We start from the raw sequence: 18681 nt of genomic DNA, 5'->3' as shown, positions 1-18681 counted from the left end.
ATAGTTAGGGGGATAGATAGGAGATTCTGTGGGAACGAGAGAGACTCGCGGTTGGTGTGTTGTCTCCCAGGTGCCAGGGTGCGTGATGTCTCGGATCGTGTTTTCGGGATCCTTAAGGGGGAGGGGGAGCAGCCCCAAGTCGTGGTCCACATAGGTACCAACGACATAGGTAGGAAAAGGGATAGGGATGTAAGGCAGGAATTCAGGGAGCTAGGGTGGAAACTTAGATCTAGGACAAAGAGAGTTATTATCTCTGGATTGTTACCTGTGCCACGTGATAGCGAGACGAGGAATAGGGAAAGAGAGGAGTTGAACGCATGGCTACAGGGATGGTGCAGGAGGGAGGGTTTCAGATTTCTAGATAATTGGGGCTCATTCTGGGGTCGGTGGGACCTCTGCAAACGGGATGGTCTACACCTGGACCAGAGGGATACCAATATCCTGGGGGGGGAAATTTGCTATTGCTCTTCAGGAGGCTTTAAACTAGTTCAGCAGGGGCTTGGGAACCTGAATTGTAGCTCCAGTATACAGGAGGTTGAGAGTAGTGAGGTCACGAGTAAGGTTTTAAAGTTGCAGGAGTGTACCAGCAGGCAGGAAGGTGGTTTAAAATGTGTCTTCTTCAATGCCAGGAGCATCCGGAATAAGGTGGGTGAATTTGCGGCATGGGTTGGTACCTGGGACTTCGATGTTGTGGCCATTTCGGAGACATGGATAGAGCAGAGACAGGATAGAGCAGGGACAGGAATGGTTGTTGCAGGTGCTGGGGTTTAGGTATTTCAGTAAACTCAGGGAAGGTGGTAAAAGAGGGGGAGGGGTGGCATTGTTAGTCAAGGACAGTATTACGGTGGCAGAAAGGACCTTTGATGAGGATTCGTCGATAGAGGTAGTATGGGCTGAGGTTAGAAACAGGAAAGGAGAGGTCACCCTGTTAGGGGTTTTCTATAGGCCTCCGAAAAGTTCCAGAGATGTAGAGGAAAGGATTGCAAAGATGATTCTGGATAGGAGCGAAAGCAACAGGGTAGTCGTTATGGGGGACTTTAACTTTCCAAATATTGACTGGAAACGCTATAGTTAGAGGACTTTAGATGGGTCCGTTTTTGTCCAATGTGTGCAGGAAGGTTTCCTGGCACAGTAGGCCAACGAGAGGTGAGGCCGTATTGGATTTGGTACTGGGTAATGAACCAGGACAGGTGTTAGATTTGGACGTAGGTGAGAACTTTTTTGATAGTGACCACAATTCGATTACGTTTACTTTAGTGATGGAAAGGAATAGGTATATACCGCAGGGCAAGAGTTATATCTGGGGGAAAGGCAATTATGATGCGATGAGGCAAGACTTAGGATGCATCAGATGGAGAGGAAAACTGCAGGGGATGGGCACAATGGAAATGTGGAGCTTGTTCAAGGAACAGCTACTGCGTGTCCTTGATAAGTATGTACCTGTCAGGCAGGGAGGAAGTGGTCGAGCAAGGGAACCGTGGTTTACTAAGGCAGTCGAAACACTTGTCAAGAGGAAGAAGGAGGCTTAAGTAAAGATGAGACATGAAGGTTCAGTAAGGGTGCTCGAGAGTTACAAGTTAGCTAGGAAGGACCTAAAGAGAGAGCCAAGAGGGAACATGAGAAGTCTTTGGCAGGTAGGATCAAGGATAACCCTAAAGCTTTCTATACATATGTCAGGAATAAAAGAATGACTAGGGCCAGTCAAGGACAGTAGTGGGAAGTTGTGCTTGGAGTCCGAGGAGATAGGAGAGGTGTTAAATGAATATTTTTCGTTGGTATTCACACAGGAAAAAGACAATGTTGTCGAGGAGAATACTGACATTCAGGCTACTAGACTAGAAGGGCTTGAGGTTCATAAGGAGGTGGTGTTAACAATTCTGGAAAGGGTGAAAATAGATAAGTCCCCTGGGCCGGATGGGATTTATCCTAGGATTCTCTGGGAAGACAGGGAGGAGATTGCTGAGCCTTTGGCTTTGATCTTTAAGTCATCTTTGTCAACAGGAGTAGTGCCAGAAGACTGGAGGATAGCAAATGTTGTCCCCTTGTTCAAGAAGGGGAGTAGAGATAACCCCAGTAACTATAGACCAGTGAGCCTTACTTCTGTTGTGGGCAAAATCTTGGAAAGGTTTTTCAGAGATAGGGTGTATAATCATCTGGAAAGGAATAATTTGATTAGACATAGTCAACACGGTTTTGTGAAGGGTAGGTCGTGCCTCACAAACCTTATTAAGTTCTTTGAGAAGGTGACCAAGCAGGTGGATGAGGGTAAAGCAGTTGATGTGGTGTATATGGATTTGAGTAAAGCATTTGATAAGGTTCCCCACGGTAGGCTACTGCAGAAAATACGGAAGCATGGGATTCAGGGAGATTTAGCAGTTTGGATCAGAAATTGGCTAGCTGGAAGAAGACAAAGGGTGGTGGTTGATGGGAAGTGTTCAGACTGGAGTCCAGTAACTAGTGGTGTACCACAAGGATCTGTTTTGGGGCCACTGCTGTTTGTCATTTTTATAAATGACCTGGAGGAGGGCGTAGAAGGATGGGTGAGTAAATTTGCAGATGACACTAAAGTCGGTGGAGTTGTGGACAGTGCGGAAGGTGTTACAAGTTACAGAGGGACATAGATAAGCTGCAGCGCTGGGCTGAGAGGTGGCAAATGGAGTTTAATGCAGAAAAGTGTGAGGTGATTCATTTTGGAAGGAATAACAGGAAGACAAAGTACTGGGCTAATGGTAAGATTCTTGGCCGTATGGATGAGCAGAGAGATCTCGGTGTCCATGTACATGGATCCCTGAAAGTTGCCACCCAGGTTGATAGGGTTGTGAAGAAGGCGTACGGTGTGTTAGCTTTTATTGGTAGAGGGATTGAGTTTTGGAGCCATGAGGTCATGTTGCAGCTGTACAAAACTCTGGTGCGGTCGCAATTGGAGTATTGCGTGCAATTCTGGTCGCCGCATTATAGGAAGGATGTGGAAGCATTGGAAAGGGTGCAGAGGAGATTTACCAGAATGTTGCCTGGTATGGAGGGAAGATCTTATGAGGAAAGGCTGAGGGACTTGAGGCTGTTTTCGTTAGAGAGAAGAAGGTTAAGAGGTGACTTAATTGAGGCATACAAGATGATCAGAGGATTGGATAGGGTGGACAGTGAGAGCCTTTTTCCTCGGATGGTGATGTCTAGCACGAGGGGACATAGCTTTAAATTGAGGGGTGGTAGATATAAGACAGATGTCAGAGGTAGGTTCTTTATTCAGAGAGTAGTAAGGGTGTGGAATGCCCTGCCTGCAACAGTAGTGGACTCGCCAACACTAAGGGTATTCAAATGGTCATTGGATAGACATATGGACGATCAGAGAATAGTGTAGATGGGCTTTAGAGTGGTTTCACAGCTCGGCGCAACATCGAGGGCCGAAGGGCCTGTACTGCGCTGTAATGTTCTATGCCACCGTGCTGCCCCCAATATCTTCAGGGCTAACCCACTGTGCCACCGTGCTGCCCCCAATATCTTCAATGTTGAAGACTCCACAGAACGCTGGGATAAAAAATCCACAAAGAATCGCAGTGAAGGAATTTTTCCTCATCCAAGTCCTATATGACCAACCCCTTATCCTGACTCTTATGACCCCTATTTCTAGACTCTGCAGCCAGCAGAAAGCGCTTCTCCATACTTACTACCCATAGACCAAGCTGGATTCCATAAGGAGCGCAGTAGAGAAGACCAGGGATTTACCCTCACCACCCATATTAGAATAGCTTTCAAAAGCATCAGAAAACCGAAGTCCTCTACCTTGATCTCATTGCAGCCTACGGGCACTGTATGGTACAAAAGGTTTACTGGTCAAGCTTTCTAGGGTCCTACCATCCTGGATTGTTGATACCATTGCTTCTCTTCTTCAAAACAGACTATTGCGAGTCCATATGGGCTCAAAGCCAGCACGAGGCAGCTAAATGGCCTACCTCAAGGATCAATACAGACCCCCACCCTATTCAACCTGCACATAAAATGACCTGCCAGCCACATGTTGTACACAGTTATAAATAACAATGAAACAGAACACCTGGAGGCCTTGTTCATCATGACCGGGGCCTTCAACAAGGCCAACCTCAAGAGTGTACTGCCAAAATTCCACCAACACATCTCCTGTCCCACACTCTCGACCACTGCTGCACAAAAATCAAGGGCACCTACCGATCCATCCCCCGACCGCACTTTTGAAAATCGGACCAGAAGATGCTGCTCCTTACCCCGGCATACAAGCAGAAACTTAAGCGGGAGAATCCGGTTAAGAAGGTTGTGCAGTGCTGGTCCGAAGCAACACAGGAGCTCCTGCGTGACTGCTTAAAGTCAGTGGACTGATCCAAGAACTCAGCGACCAACCTAAACGAGCATGCCACCACCATCACAGATTTTATCAGTAAAAGGTGTAGACGACTGCGTGCCACAGAAAGTAGTACGTACGTTCCCCAACCGAAAACCATTGCTTAATCAGGAGATTGACTCCCTACTGGAAGCCAGGTCCGATACATTCAAGTCAGGCAACCCTGACCTACACACGAAATCCAGATATGACCTCTGCAAAGTCATCAGGGAAGCCACGAGACAATTATCAGACTCTCATCATTGTGGCAAGGCATAAACAACATAACGGGCTACAAAGCAAAGCCAAGCAGAATCTCTGGCAGCAGCGCTCCCCTCCCTAATGAACTCAATGCATTCAATGCTCAGTTCGAGCAGGAAGCCATCAAACCTTTGTCAACTGCCTCAGCAGCCCCGGACACACCCCCATTCACCGTCACAGCTTCCGAAGTCAGATCTACCTTCTTGAAAGTGAATCCTCGGAAAGCGACAGGTCCGGACAGGGTTCCTGGTCGTTCACTCAGATCCTGTGCGGACCAGTTGGCAGATGCGTTTGCGGACATCTTCAACCTCTCCCTACTCCATTCAGAGGACCCCACCTGCTTCAAGAAGACCACAATCAAACCGGTGCCAAAGAAGAACCAGGCAACGTGCCTCAACGACTATCGTCCGGTGGCCGTGACACCGATTGTAATGAAGTGCTTCGAGAGGTTGGTCATGAGGCACATCAACTCCATACTTCCAGAATGCCTAGATCCAATTCGCATACCACCGCAACTGATCCACTTGAGACGACATCTCCTTCACCCTACTCATCCCTGGAGCATCTCAACAACAAGGACTCCTACATCAGACTCCTACTTATTGACTACAGCTCCACCTTCAACACCTTATTTCCATCCAAGCTCATAACAAAGCTCCAAAACCTAGGACTGAGTGGTTCCTCACTCCCCAACTGGATCCTCGACTTCCTGACCCATAAACCATAATCAGTAAGGATAAAACACCTCCTCCATGATTGTTCTCAATACCGGGGTCCCGCAAGGCTGCGTACTTAGCCCCCTACTATACTCCCTAGACACTCACGACTGCGTGGCAAAATTTGGCTCCAACTCCATCTACAAGTTTGCTGACGACACGACCACAGTGGGTCAGATCTCCAACAACGATGAGCTAGAATACAGGAGGGAGATAGAAAACCTAGTGGAGTGGTATAACGACAACAATCACTCCCTCAATGTCACCAAAACTGAAACGTTGGTCATGGACTACAGGAAGCAAAGTATCGTACACACCCATGTCTCATCTAGGAGGCCTCGGTGGAGATAGCTGACAGCTTCAAATTCCTAGGTGTGCACATCACCAAAAATCTATCCTGGTCCACCCACGTCGATGCTCGGACCAAGAAAGAATAACAGCGCCTAAACGTCCTCAGGAAATTCAACATGCGCACATTGACTTACCAACTTTTACAGTTTACAGATGCACCATAGAAAGCATCCTATCTGTTGCATCACAGCCTGATATGGCAACTGCTCAGCCCAAGACCGTAAGAAACTACAGAGTCGTGAACATCGCCCAGTCCATCACAGAAACTCGCCTCCTATCCATTGACTCTGTCTACACCTCCCGCTGCCTTGGGAAAGCGGGCAGCATAATCAAAGACCCATCCCACGTGGCTTACTCACTCTTCCAACTTTTTCCATCGAGTAGGAGATACAAAAGTCTGAGAACACACAAACAGACTCAAAAGCAACTTCTTCCCCACTGTTACCAGACTCCTAAATGATCCTCTTATGGATTGATCGGATCTCTTCACACATCTTTACTGAGTAGTACAACACTCCTGTATGCTTCATCCGATGCCTGTGTCTATGTATTTACATTGTGTATTTATGTTTGCCTTATTATGTATTTTCTTTTCATGTATGGAATGATCTGTCTGAGCTGTACGCAGAACAATACTTTTCACTGTACCTCAGTACACATGACAATAAACAATCTGTGTTCATCTATGCAGATGACATCCGCTGTGCTTACCAAAGGAGAGGTTTCAATGACATTAACAGTGCTCTTAATGATGACCTTCGTAAACTCTCGGAATACTGTCAAAACTGGTGCCTGATGAGTGGCACCAACGTAGGTAGACCAGGACATACTGTTGGTGATGGTGACCCCCAGGGACTTAAAGCTTTCGACCATCTCCACTTTGGAGCCATTGATGTAGACCGGGGGGCTGAGGGGGTTTGTGTTACGCTTCATGAAATCAATGATCAGTTCCTTAGTTTTGCCAACATTTAGAGAGAGGTTGTTTCCGGTACACCATGCAACCAATTGATTTATCTCCCTTCTGTAGTCTGATTCGTCTTTGTTTGAGATACCACCCACCAGTCGTATCATCCGCAAACTTGTAGATCAAATTGGAGTTGAATCCTGCCACACAGTCGTGTGTGTATAGGGAGTACAGTGGAGGACTGAGCACACATCCTAGTGGGGCCCTGGTATTGACGACTAATGGGAGGAAGTGCTGTTGCCTATCCTGACGGATTACGGTCTGTTGGTGAGGAAGTCAAGGTTACAGCTGAACATGGGGGGGGGTCAAGTCCAAGATTGCAGAATTTGGTTATTAGTCTTGACGGGATGATGGTGTTGAAGGCAGAGCTGTCGTCTATGAACAGCAGTCTGGCGTAGGTGTCCTTGTTGTTGAGGTGTTTGAGTGTTGATTGTAAGGCCAGGGAGGTAGCATCTGCTATGGACCAGTTGCGGCGATAGGCGAACTGCAATGGATTGAGACTGTCTGGGCGGCTACCGTTGATCCATCTCATGACTAGCCGCTCAAAGCACTTCATGCTAACAGATGTCAGGGCCACCGGTCGGTAGTCATTGAGGCACACTACCTTGTTCTTCTTTGGTACCGGTATTACGATGGTCTTCTTGAAGGAGGTGGGAACCTCGGAGCGGAGAAGTGAGGTGTTGAAGACGTCTGCGAATACATTAGCCAGCTGGTCGGCGCAGGATCAGAGTGCTCGCCCAGGGACTCCGTCAGTTTCCTTGGGTTCACTTTCAAGAAGGCAGCTCTTACCTCGGAGGCTATGATAGTGGTATGGGTGTGTCCAGGGCTGATGGGGCAGATGTCTTGGCTGCCTGTTCAAAGCAGGCATAGAACTTGTTCAATGTGATACTGAAAACAGGTTGAGAAGATACATATAGGCCAGGAACAGAAACTGTCTCGAGGCCCTGACTGCAATCGATACTGGCCATCTGCAAAAGCACTCGCGTCAAGGCATAAACCTGTTATTGCTATATTGACTTTGTGATTACCTACTCCAAAGAACATGACCATGCTATGAAAATGTAACAAACTTCCAGACACAGGTGATCAACTTTGTAGCAGGACGAAGATCAGACTCCATAATTAGTTGGTGGCTGGTCAGACACGGGTGTTTCAGAGGACAATGGGTCTTGATTGAATCACCATGGATAAACAAGAGTATCCTGCCTTTCCCATTAACAAGTTGGGGTCTGGATGGGACAATGACCAATGGTGCAGGTATACCAGTATTGTCATGTGAGAGTGCCTTTAAGAAATGGGTGTTTATCAAATAACTGCAGTGATGTCAGCATGTGGGTGGAGCTGGGCTCTCTGCTCTAACTTTCGTTTTGAGCTGAAAAGCTGCTTGGTGGCTCTGTTTAGTTTCGCTTTGAGTTGGAGAGCTGCAGTCAAAGCAAGCAGATGTATACTGGTATCTCTCTACAAGCTAAAGAATGTCTTCAGCTCATTTGATAATTTCAAAGCAATACCTGTTTCTGTAGAGAATTCAAACCTACTGTCTTTGTTAAAAAGTGTTTGGCTTATGGATATTGTAAGGGTTACCTTTAGAATATTGTAATTGGGAAAGTATCAGTGATTGTAGGTGATAAGATGTTTACTGTGTGTTTATAAAGTGTTAACTGAATTCATAGAATAAACATTGTTTTGTTTTTAAAATACTTTAGATCTCCAGTTGCATCACACCTGTAAAGTGGGCCCTTGTGCTCCCCATAACCAAAATCTATCAAAAGTTGTGGGTCATGATAGACTTTGGAGTTTTCTAAACCCTGGCCCATAACAGTATAAAGAAAGGACGTCGAACAGATCTTCAGCAATAACTTGGGAATCAGGCACAACCATCACAAGAAGAAAGGACCCTGGTTCTCGAACCCAGAGAAGACATCCACATTGAGCGATTGTAGCCTGGCCAGCCTCCTTCGCAAAGTGCGGATAAAACCTGAAGCGCAGCTGTGAGTCCGAGTCATATTTTGTTGAGTAAAGAGTTGTGATTAAACTAGTGTTAAACTGTGAACCTGTTTGTCCTTTGTTCATCTCGCAAATAAGGGCACCTGGGTAAACTTTTAAGTCAACTGGTCGAAAGTATCAGAGGTTTTACAGGTACAACAACTTTCAAGAAAGCAGCTCTTACCTCTTGAGGCTATGATAGTGGGTATGGGTGCGTCCAGGGTTGTTGGGGTAGGTGGCACTTATGGCTTGGCTGTCTGTTCAAAGCGGGAATTGGACTTGTTCAGTTCATCGGGGAGGGATGTTCCAGCCCCAGAGATTCAACCTGGCTTTGTAGCTTGTGATCTCATGTAAGCCCGGTCATCGACGTCCTGGTTTTGCATTGTTGGCCTAGGACTTTAGTTCGATCCGGTATTTTCTTTTGGCGTCCCTGATGGCTTTACGCATGTTGTACCTGGATTTCTTATATAGGTCAGGGTCGTCAGACTTGAAAGCCTCCATCCAGGACTTCAGCAGGGAGTGAATCCTTCAGTTAAGCCAGGGTTTCCGATTAGGGAACACCCGCATTGTCTCTTTGGTACACAGTCCTCGACACACTTACTGATGAAATCTGTGACGATGGTGGCGTACTCCTCCAACAACCAAACCACTCAGTTCAGAACAGGTCACATACATCTTTCACTCTGCCTAATCAGCATTTTTCTAAGAGTCCTAACATACTGCCCTTAACACATTCTACCATTTTTCCCACTACTGATGTCAAGCTAAAATTTTGCTTTCCCTCCTTTCTGGAACAGGATTAATTTGCTACCTTCCAGAAGACCATTCTCGAATCTAAGAAATTATGGAAGATCAAAACCAATGCATCTACCTCTTAAAATTCCGGAATGTAGGCCCTCTGGTCCTGTGGAAATGTCTGCATTAGTAGCATTAAATTTCTCCAATACATTTTCTTTATTTCTAGAAATGTTCCTCATTCTCATTAGGTTCTTGGTTGTTCACAATTTGAAGCATGTTCTTTTGTGACTTCTACTGTGAAAATAGACAAAATATTTGTTTAACATCTCTTCCATTTCCTTATTTCTGCACCCCCTCCCCACTATAATTTCCCATGTCTGCCTTTAAGGGACCGATATTTACTTTCATCAAATTTTTTTAAAAAACTTTTAAAACTATTACAATCTGATTTTCATAGAATCCCTACAGTGCAGATGGAGGCCATTTGGCCCATCGTGTTTGCATTGATCCTCTGAAAGAGCATCGTACCCAAGCCGAATTAACCTTACCTGAATCCTCCATTAGTTTAAAGCTCTACTACGAATCTAGTTAGCTGTTTCATCGGGAAACTGAGCAAAGCCTGGTTTAAGTAGGGTCCACGACAACAGAAAAGCTCCCTCTTTGCAGGAATTCTGCCATTGCCCCATGAATTTAATAAACCCCTGGTGCACACATACCTGTGATGTGTTTGTCTCCACGCATGTGGTTCAGGTAAGCAATTCAGGTACTTTTATTATTTTTTTTTAAAATACAATTTGCGCCTCACACTTCAAATTCCTTCAGCAAAATGTTATTCCTAGTTCTACCTATATCATGGACAACATCCTGCCCTTCCTACTCCAGCCACAAGATTAACAGGCAACACAGCCTGCAAGACTCAGTCTTGCCTGCAAAGAGTACCCAATCGCCCTGACTATACTCGCCCATACAACTACCACATTCATGCCCACTCCCCCAAATTGAAATAGCCTCCTGCATCACAACGTCATGGTCAATTTGCCCATCTCCCCTGCAGTCTTTGTTCTCATCCACACGAATTGCAAATACCTCAGTCATCCGAGGAAGGAGCAGTGCTCCGAAAGCTAGTGATTCGAAACAAACCTGTTGGGACTTTAACCTGGTGTTGTAAGACGTCTTACTGTTGGACAATGACAAGAGTTCAATCTTCTCCACTGCTGTGTCAGAGGTCTCCTGATTGTCTGGGTCACAGTAACAACCTCCTGCACCTGACCACTAGCGAAATCAAAACCACTTTCTATCCTTAAGCAGTATGATTACAACCGGATTCCATGTCAAGTTAACTACCTGCCTGTTGCATCAATATCTGCCTCCAGCTCAATTTAGCCATGGTTCGAGAGACAAATGCTGCAGGTGTAGAAGCCTGGGATCAAGCTGCTCCCCACAAACTCCCAACACATCTCCAAAACTGCTATCTCTATATAAAAAAAATTGTTTTGTGCATTCAACTAAATAAAGTTGTGCACCATCAATCCACTTAGTTTACTTTTAAATAAATTAATTTAAATTAATTATTTCTTCTTGGGCAATTGCCCATCTTCCTTTCATTGTGGTTCGATGGGTTCCAAGATGGCTGATAAGTCCAATGTGCAGTCTGTGGACTGCCACATGTGGGGCAGGTGGTGCTTGGAGAGTCAGGTGTTTGAGGTGTTTGCGAGCTCTCTCCAATGCTTTAGCCTCACCTCCACGACAAAGTCTCTGTTTGGTGCCTTCCTGAATAAACCTTCATTTTAGTTGGCCACAAGCTAGGGACTTGCTTGAGTAGGCTCGCTTATTTGATCGCTTCAGGGATCCTTTGAGGTCATCCACAAAGTGTTTCTGCTGAATAACATACAAGTTCTGAGAAATTCTTAGTTTACATCACTGTTTATCATATCATAGATATCATAGAATTTACAGTGTAGAAGGAGGCCATTCGGCCCATCGAGTCTGCACCGGCTCTTGGAAAGAGCACCCTACCCAAGGTCAACACCTCCGCCCTATCCCCATAACCCAGCAACCCTACCCAACACTAAGGGCAATTTTGGACACTAAGGGCAATTTATCATGGCCAATCCACCTAACCCGCACATCTTTGGACTGTGGGAGGAAACCGGAGCACCCGGAGGAAACCCACGCAGACACGGGGAGGATGTGCAGACTCCGCACAGACAGTGACCCAAGCCGGAATCGAACCTGGGACCCTGGAGCTGTGAAGCAATTGTGCTATCCACAAGGCTACCGTGCTGCCCATTATATCGGCAAGTTTTCCTTTAAACAAGTTTGCACCAACTGCTATAATACTGACAACATTTTAAGTACTTCATGCCTTAAGCTTACACAAATCACGACAAGTTTTAATGTTAAAAAGCACCTCCTTTTTCTTCCACAATGAATTTCCACAACTTACCAAACTCAACTTCCCTCTCTTGGGTGATGTTGCGTTCAATGGTTATTTGATTCCCTCTGTAGTTCCAACTGCTCATTCAGCTTCCAGGTGACACCAGTTAATTCTGGTTTAGGCAATTCAATGTATTTATAAATCAATAAACTACAATCAACCAATAGATGAATTGAGAAACAATTGCATATAAACTACAAATGAAAGGAATGTGATGCCAACTCCCGTTTGAACCGAGGTCTTTGTTAAATTTTGGACAGACGTAAAGTGAACATTTCTGAAGTGCGATGAATTTTACCACATATTGAAAATCACTGCACCGAAGACAATGATGAGATTAAATGCCTGAGAAGTATCCTTCAGAATGCTTCTGGATTCATTTATCTCCATCCAACCATATTCTATACCCAAAGACAAATCCATTATTGCTTTGTGAGATGTTCACTGGATATTTCTCTATCATTTATCAATCTGTACTCTACAGAATATTGCTGGTCTGTAATCAGGAATCAGAGTACCAGTTTTAAGGCAGCAGGTCTCATTGGAAGTAAAATAGCAACTACCCATAATTATTAATAATGCTAATGTTTAAAAAATGGACCCTGCTGTTCAAAAGATACCATGGATTTGAATTTCAGTAAATAGAATGAATTGATAAGTTTTGATTACTGTTTCTAAGATATAAGATTTAAGTCAGTGCACTGCATACTGCTGGGTACAAACAGGCTGTGGGAAAGTGATTGCACAAATGCAGCTGTTTCTGTATATGCAGAAGAGCAATTACAGCTCACAGCTGGAAAACTGTACCAACAATGCCACATTAAGTCATGTAATATTTCTTCATAAATTAAAGGTCACAATCAGCCAACACAATAAGCAACATTACCTTCACATTGAAAAGGTGGAAATCTAAAAATAGTTTTTTTTAAATCATCCTGTTGTTAAAAATTGAAATAGATTATCAAACTTGTTTTAAGTTATGAGCAACTGCCAACTGACCAGAAGTTAATTATTCATGGACATAAACAATTGAGGAAAAAATAGAATGCATGTGTTTATAGGCAGTGTGTCTTTGAGTAACGTTTAGGACTGTTTTGATTGGACTAAAAAAAAAACAAGTAACATAATGTCACTGGAACGTAAATAAGCACAAGTATTTGTGGGTAGCACAAGTGGATAGCACTGTGGCTTCACAGTGTCAGGGTTCCAGGTTCGATTCCCTGCTGGGTCACTGTCTGCAGAGTCTGCACATCCCCCCCCCCCCTCCCCGTGTCTGCGTGGGTTTCCTCCGGGTGCTCCGGTTTCTTACTACAGTCCAAAGGCATGCAGGTTAGGTAGATTGGCCATGATAAATTGCCCTTAGCGACCAAAAAGGTTAGGAGGGGTTATTGGATTACAGGGATAGGGTGGAAGTAAGGGCTTAAGTTAGTCGGTGTAGACTCGATGGGCTGAATGGCCTCCTTCTTCACTGTATATTCTGTGTTCTATTCCCTTAATCTCAATAAGGCACCACCAATGAAACACTTACAAATGGTCCGATCAAACCAGAAGAAAAATAGAACTAGTTTAACTTCACAGAAGGCCTTAAATATACCAGGATACACAGTCCTTTACCAGGACATTCACATAGCTGTAGACGGGTAGTTGGGAATGAGCTCCAGGGAGTTGTGTACCTTGGAAATTAACATACTAAAGATCCTTGGTGAAGACAACTTTCGTGATCAGCTTTTGATCAGGAGTGAACTGAATGACAAGTGGCTGAAGAAGGAAGATTTAAGAAAGTTTGGTGTCAGGAAAATAGTTAAGTGGTCTGAAATTATGTCTGGAGTAGGGAGAAAGGATTGAGAGGATACAGGTTTCATTAGATTTTTTAGATTTATTGTCACATGTACCGAGGTACAGTGAAAAGTATTGTTGAGTACAGTCCAGGCAGATCGTTCCATACATGAGAAACAGAGGACATATGATAGATACACAATGTAAATACATATACATCGGGTGAAGCATACGTAGTGTGGTGCTATTCAGTAGAGAAGGTGGTGTGGAGAGATCAGCTCAGTCCATAAGAGGATTATTCAGGAGTCTGCTAACAGTGGGGAAGAAGCTGTTTTTGAATCTGTTGGTGCATGTCCTCAGACTTTTGTATCTCCTACCCGATAGAAGAGAGAATGAGGGGGGGGGGGGGGGGGGTCTTTGATTATGCTGCCCACATTCCCAAGCTAGTGGGAGGTGTAGACAGAGCCAATGGATGGAATGTGGGTTCACGTGATGGGCTGAGCTGTGCTCGGGACTCTCTGTAGTTTCGATTGGTACAAGTTAACGTGGACATGCCAAATTTCCTTAGTTTCCGGAGTAAGTTTAGGCGCTGTTGTGTTTTCTTCGGTGGACCAGGGCAGATTGTTTGTGATGTGCACACCTAGAAATCTGAAGCTGTCAACAATCTCCACCTCGGCAACATTATTGCAGACATCCAGACGTGAGGCAAGTAGTAGGTGAAGGGAAATGTAGATTCAATGTTAGAAGTAGTGGGGGATTGAGAGCATGTTTGGGAGATATTTGAAACACCAAAAGAAAGAGAAGAAAGCCAAAGTGAACAACTTCAAAAGAAGCCCACAAAATAACACACACAAATCACTAATGCACAAGCAAAATAATATAGATGCTGGAAATCTCGTCTGGCAGGAGCTGCCGAGAGAAAAATAATCGTAACATTTCAGGGCTGTGACCTTTCATCACATTTTCTCAGTTTTGATGAAAGGTCACAGAATATAACAGTTAACTGCTTTTCTCTCCACAAATGCTGCCTGGCCTTCTGAGGACTAATAACAGGTTTTAAAAAAAATTAAAGACAGGAAAAGGGAATTGTGAATTTCTTTCAATTCGTTCATGGGATGTAGGTGTCATTGACTTGGCCAGCATTTATCGCCCATCCCTAATTGCCATTGAACTGAGTGGCTTGCAAGGCCATTTTACAGGGCAGTGAAGGGTCAACCACATTGCTTTAGGTCTGGAGGCACGTCGCGGCCAGACTAGGCAAGGACCGCAGATTTGCTTAAAGGATATTAGCGAACCAGGTTGGTTTTTATGACGATTGACAATGGTCATTAGAAATTATTTTAAAATCCAGATTTTTATTCAATTCATTTCACCATTTGCCATGGTGGGATTCAAATCCACTAGTCCAGCGACAATACCACTACCTCCACCCCCTCCAGGTGGAGCCAGCGAAGATTGGCTAGTACGTAGCTATTGCTGCAATGAGTGACTTTGGAGAAAAGGATTTGGCAGCACGATGGCACTGCTGCCTGGTAGTTCCAGGCACCTGGGTTGCACTCCGGCCTTGGGTGACTGTGTGGCATTTGCACAGGTTCTCCCAGCATCAATGGGGGTTTCCACCCACAGTGCAAAGATGTGCGGGTTAGGTTAAGGGGTTACGGGGCTAGGGCGGAGGAGTGGGCCCAGGTGGCGACCTCTTTCCAGAGGGTGGGAGCAGCAGGCACGACGGTTTATAGAACATAGAACAATACAGCGCAGTACAGGCCCTTCGGCCCACGATGTTGCACCGAAACAAAAGCCATCTAACCTACACTATACCATTATCATCCATATGTTTATCCAATAAACTTTTAAATGCCCTCAATGTTGGCGAGTTCACTACTGTAGCAGGTAGGGTATTCCACGGCCTCACTACTCTTTGCGTAAAGAACCTACCCCTGACCTCTGTCCTATATCTATTACCCCTCAGTTTAAGGCTATGTCCCCTCGTGCTAGCCATTTCCATCCGCGGGAGAAGGCTCTCACTGTCCACCCTTTCTATCCCTCTGATCATTTTGTATGCCTCTATTAAGTCTCCTCTTAACCTTCTTCTCTCTAACGAAAACAACCTCAAGTCCATCAGCCTTTACTCATAAGATTTTCCCTCCATACCAGGCAACATCCTGGTAAATCTCCTCTGCACCCGTTCCAAAGCCTCCACGTCCTTCCTATAATGCGGTGACCAGAACTGTACGCAATACTCCAAATGCGGCCGTACCAGAGTTCTGTACAGCTGCAACATGACCTCCTGACTCCGGAACTCAATCCCTCTACCAATAAAGGCCAACACTCCATAGGCCTTCTTCACCACCCTATCAACCAGGGTGGCAACTTTCAGGGATCTATGTACATGGACACCTAGATCCCTCTGCTCATCCACACTTTCAAGAACTTTACCATTAGCCAAATATTCCACATTCCTGTTTTTCCTTCCAAAGTGAATCACCTCACACTTCTCTACATTAAACTCCATTTGCCACCTCTCAGCCCAGCACTGCAGCTTATCTATATCCCTCTGTAATCTGCTACTTCCTTCCACACTATCGACAACACCACCGACTTTAGTATCGTCTGCAAATTTACTCACCCACCCTTCTGCACCTTCCTCTAGGTCATTGATAAAAATGACAAACAGCAACGGCCCCAGAACAGATCCTTGTGGTACTCCACTTGTGACTGAACTCCATTCTGAACATTTCCCATCAACCACCACCCTCTGTCTTCTTTCAGCTAGCCAATTTCTGATCCACATCTCTAAATCACCCTCAATCCCCAGCCTCCGTATTTTCTGCAATAGCCTACCGTGGGGAACCTTATCAAACGCTTTGCTGAAATCCATATACACCACATCAACTGCTCTACCCTCATCTACCTGTTCAGTCACCTTCTCAAAGAACTCGATAAGGTTTGTGAGGCATGACCTACCCCTCACAAAGCCATGCTGACTATCCCTGATCATATTATTCCTATCTAGATGATTATAAATCTTGTCTCTTATAATCCCCTCCAAGACTTTACCCACTACAGACGTGAGGCTCACCGGTCTATAGTTGCCAGGGTTGTCTCTGCTCCCCTTTTTGAACAAAGGGACCACGTTTGCTATCCTCCAGTCCTCTGGCACTATTCCTGTATCCAATGATGACATAAAAATCAAAGCCAATGGTCCAGCAATCTCTTCCTGGCCTCCCAGAGAATCCTAGGATAAATCCCATCAGGACCCGGGGACTTATCTATTTTCAGCCTGTCCAGAATTGCCAACACCTCTTCCCTACGTACCTCAATGCCATCTAATCTATTTACCTGGAGCTCAGCATTCTCCTCCACAACATTATCTTTTGAATGGTCTCCTTCTGCACTGTAGGGATTCTATGGATATTTATAAATCAGGTGCACCCAGTACCCTTGAAATAAATTTGCGCCAAAGAATACCATGAGTGATTTTTGTGGAAGAGGGCATCACAGGCAGAAATTGAGGTCAAGAACTGCAGGAAATAAAAGCCCAATTTGCAACAAGTGTTTTCCGCAAATTGAATGGTGCGATCAACCCGGCATAATTCAGGTTCGTGATTAGGATTAGAAACGATTAATTACCAAGGCTGTCCTCACCAGACGCGCCCAAATAAACTACAGCACGTCCAATGTATGAAGACAACACGGACGTGATGTAGTAATAATGAGTGCGGGATATTAAATAAAGAAGCTGAGGGGCTTGGCAGTGTCAGCCCGTCCACTTGAACCAATCTATCCGTTCAGACCGGTGCGCCAACACCTTCCACACAAAGGTCTGTAGGAACTGGCTTGGCGTAAAATTGCTTCGACAACGGGCAAGGTTAACGTTAACGAACGCCAGGTGCAATCGAGTCGTGGGCGACACGAGAGCGTTTTCTTTTCGGCCGGTTGAATGCAAACTCCGGTTAATTGCCTAAACGCTACAACCTGAAAGCAATGAGTAGATCAATTGCTTGTCGGACTAAAATTTGATTTATTCATGAAATGCAGCAAGACGGCAAGTGTGAGCTTCAGCTAACTCAACGCATTTGTTTTGTGTTTGCTCGATGCAGAAGGAAAAAGGGAGGAATCTGGGAATAATTCAGTAACTCTCTCCGTCTCCCCGCCCCCCCCCCCCCGGAAACTACTTTTGTTTTACACCCAAATGGAAAAACTCGCAATATCCTTTTGCGCACTTTAAACTCCCGCTATCCCACCACCTACAAGCAAAAATTAAAAACTTCTTTAAATATCCATGAAAAGATGTTTGCACTAATTTCATGTGTGTGTGTTTTAATTCTCGCACGTTCTTGCCCCCGCCGTTGCCTCCAGAAGGAACCGGCCGGCCGCCCTGCTCCTCCTCCTCCTCCTCCTCCTGGCGCTGCCCTGAGCCATTTATCAACTTCTTTTACTGACCTTCTGCTGAAAGCGATGACGGCGGGCAGGCGCGCGCAGACACCGTTAGACGCTCGCGTTTCAAACCAGCGCCTCGCACGGGCCTACGTCACCTGTCCGTTTATATCGGGGGCGTTTCCCAGATCCGGTCGCACCCCCTTCCAGTCCTAGCCCCGCCTTTTCAGACTTAGCCCCGCCCATTCCAGACCCAGCCCCGGCCCTTACTGTACCAGCTCTGCTCTGGCCGCCCCTCCCCCTCTCTTCCCACTCACCCCCGCCCCCTCCATGGCCGCTCTCGAACCTTCCATAAACCTTACTGTTCATGTCTGAACTCGCAGCAAGTCCTCTCCCTCCCGCCCCTGTAATGGTCCAAAAGTCAGAACTTTTGTGTGCAATCCTCTGGAGAAGCTGAGGGAGCCCAGAGGATGAGGTGGAGGCTCCCTGCCCCTGATGTCCGTCCCAGCCGCGCCCCTGATGTCAACACCCGCCCCCTGATATCCCCCCCTCCCCCTGATATCGCCCCCTCCCCCTGATATCCCCCCTCCCCCTGATATCCCCCCTCCCCCTGATATCCCCCCTCCCCCTGATATCCCCCCCTCCTCTTGATATCCCCCCTCCCCCTGATATCCTGCCCCCTGATATCCCCCCCTGCCCCCTGATATACCCCCCTGCCCCCTGATAT

At 45.8% G+C, this 18681-nt stretch overlaps 1 long non-coding RNA gene across 2 annotated transcripts in view; it reads right to left on the bottom strand.

The window, feature by feature from the left end:
• The window catches only part of LOC140426113 (uncharacterized), a 32784-nt gene extending 14653 nt beyond the window's left edge, over positions 1 to 18131 (bottom strand). Inside the window, exons 1-4 of one of the 2 annotated variants that reach the window (XR_011948131.1) lie at positions 18021 to 18131; positions 11811 to 11913; positions 11104 to 11242; positions 9498 to 9658 (exon numbers count right to left, since the gene is read on the bottom strand). This is a non-coding gene — a long non-coding RNA (uncharacterized lncRNA). The remainder of the gene's footprint in view (positions 1 to 9497; positions 9659 to 11103; positions 11243 to 11810; positions 11914 to 18020) is intronic. The other variant, XR_011948130.1, reaches the window with a different exon arrangement.
• Positions 18132 to 18681: the final 550 nt, after the last annotated feature.

The sequence above is a fragment of the Scyliorhinus torazame genome, chromosome 7, assembly GCF_047496885.1.
Source record: "Scyliorhinus torazame isolate Kashiwa2021f chromosome 7, sScyTor2.1, whole genome shotgun sequence".
NCBI classification, from domain to species: Eukaryota; Metazoa; Chordata; class Chondrichthyes; order Carcharhiniformes; family Scyliorhinidae; genus Scyliorhinus; species Scyliorhinus torazame.
Note: the sequence above shows the minus strand (reverse complement) of the source record. Positions and strands in the feature narration are given on the sequence as shown.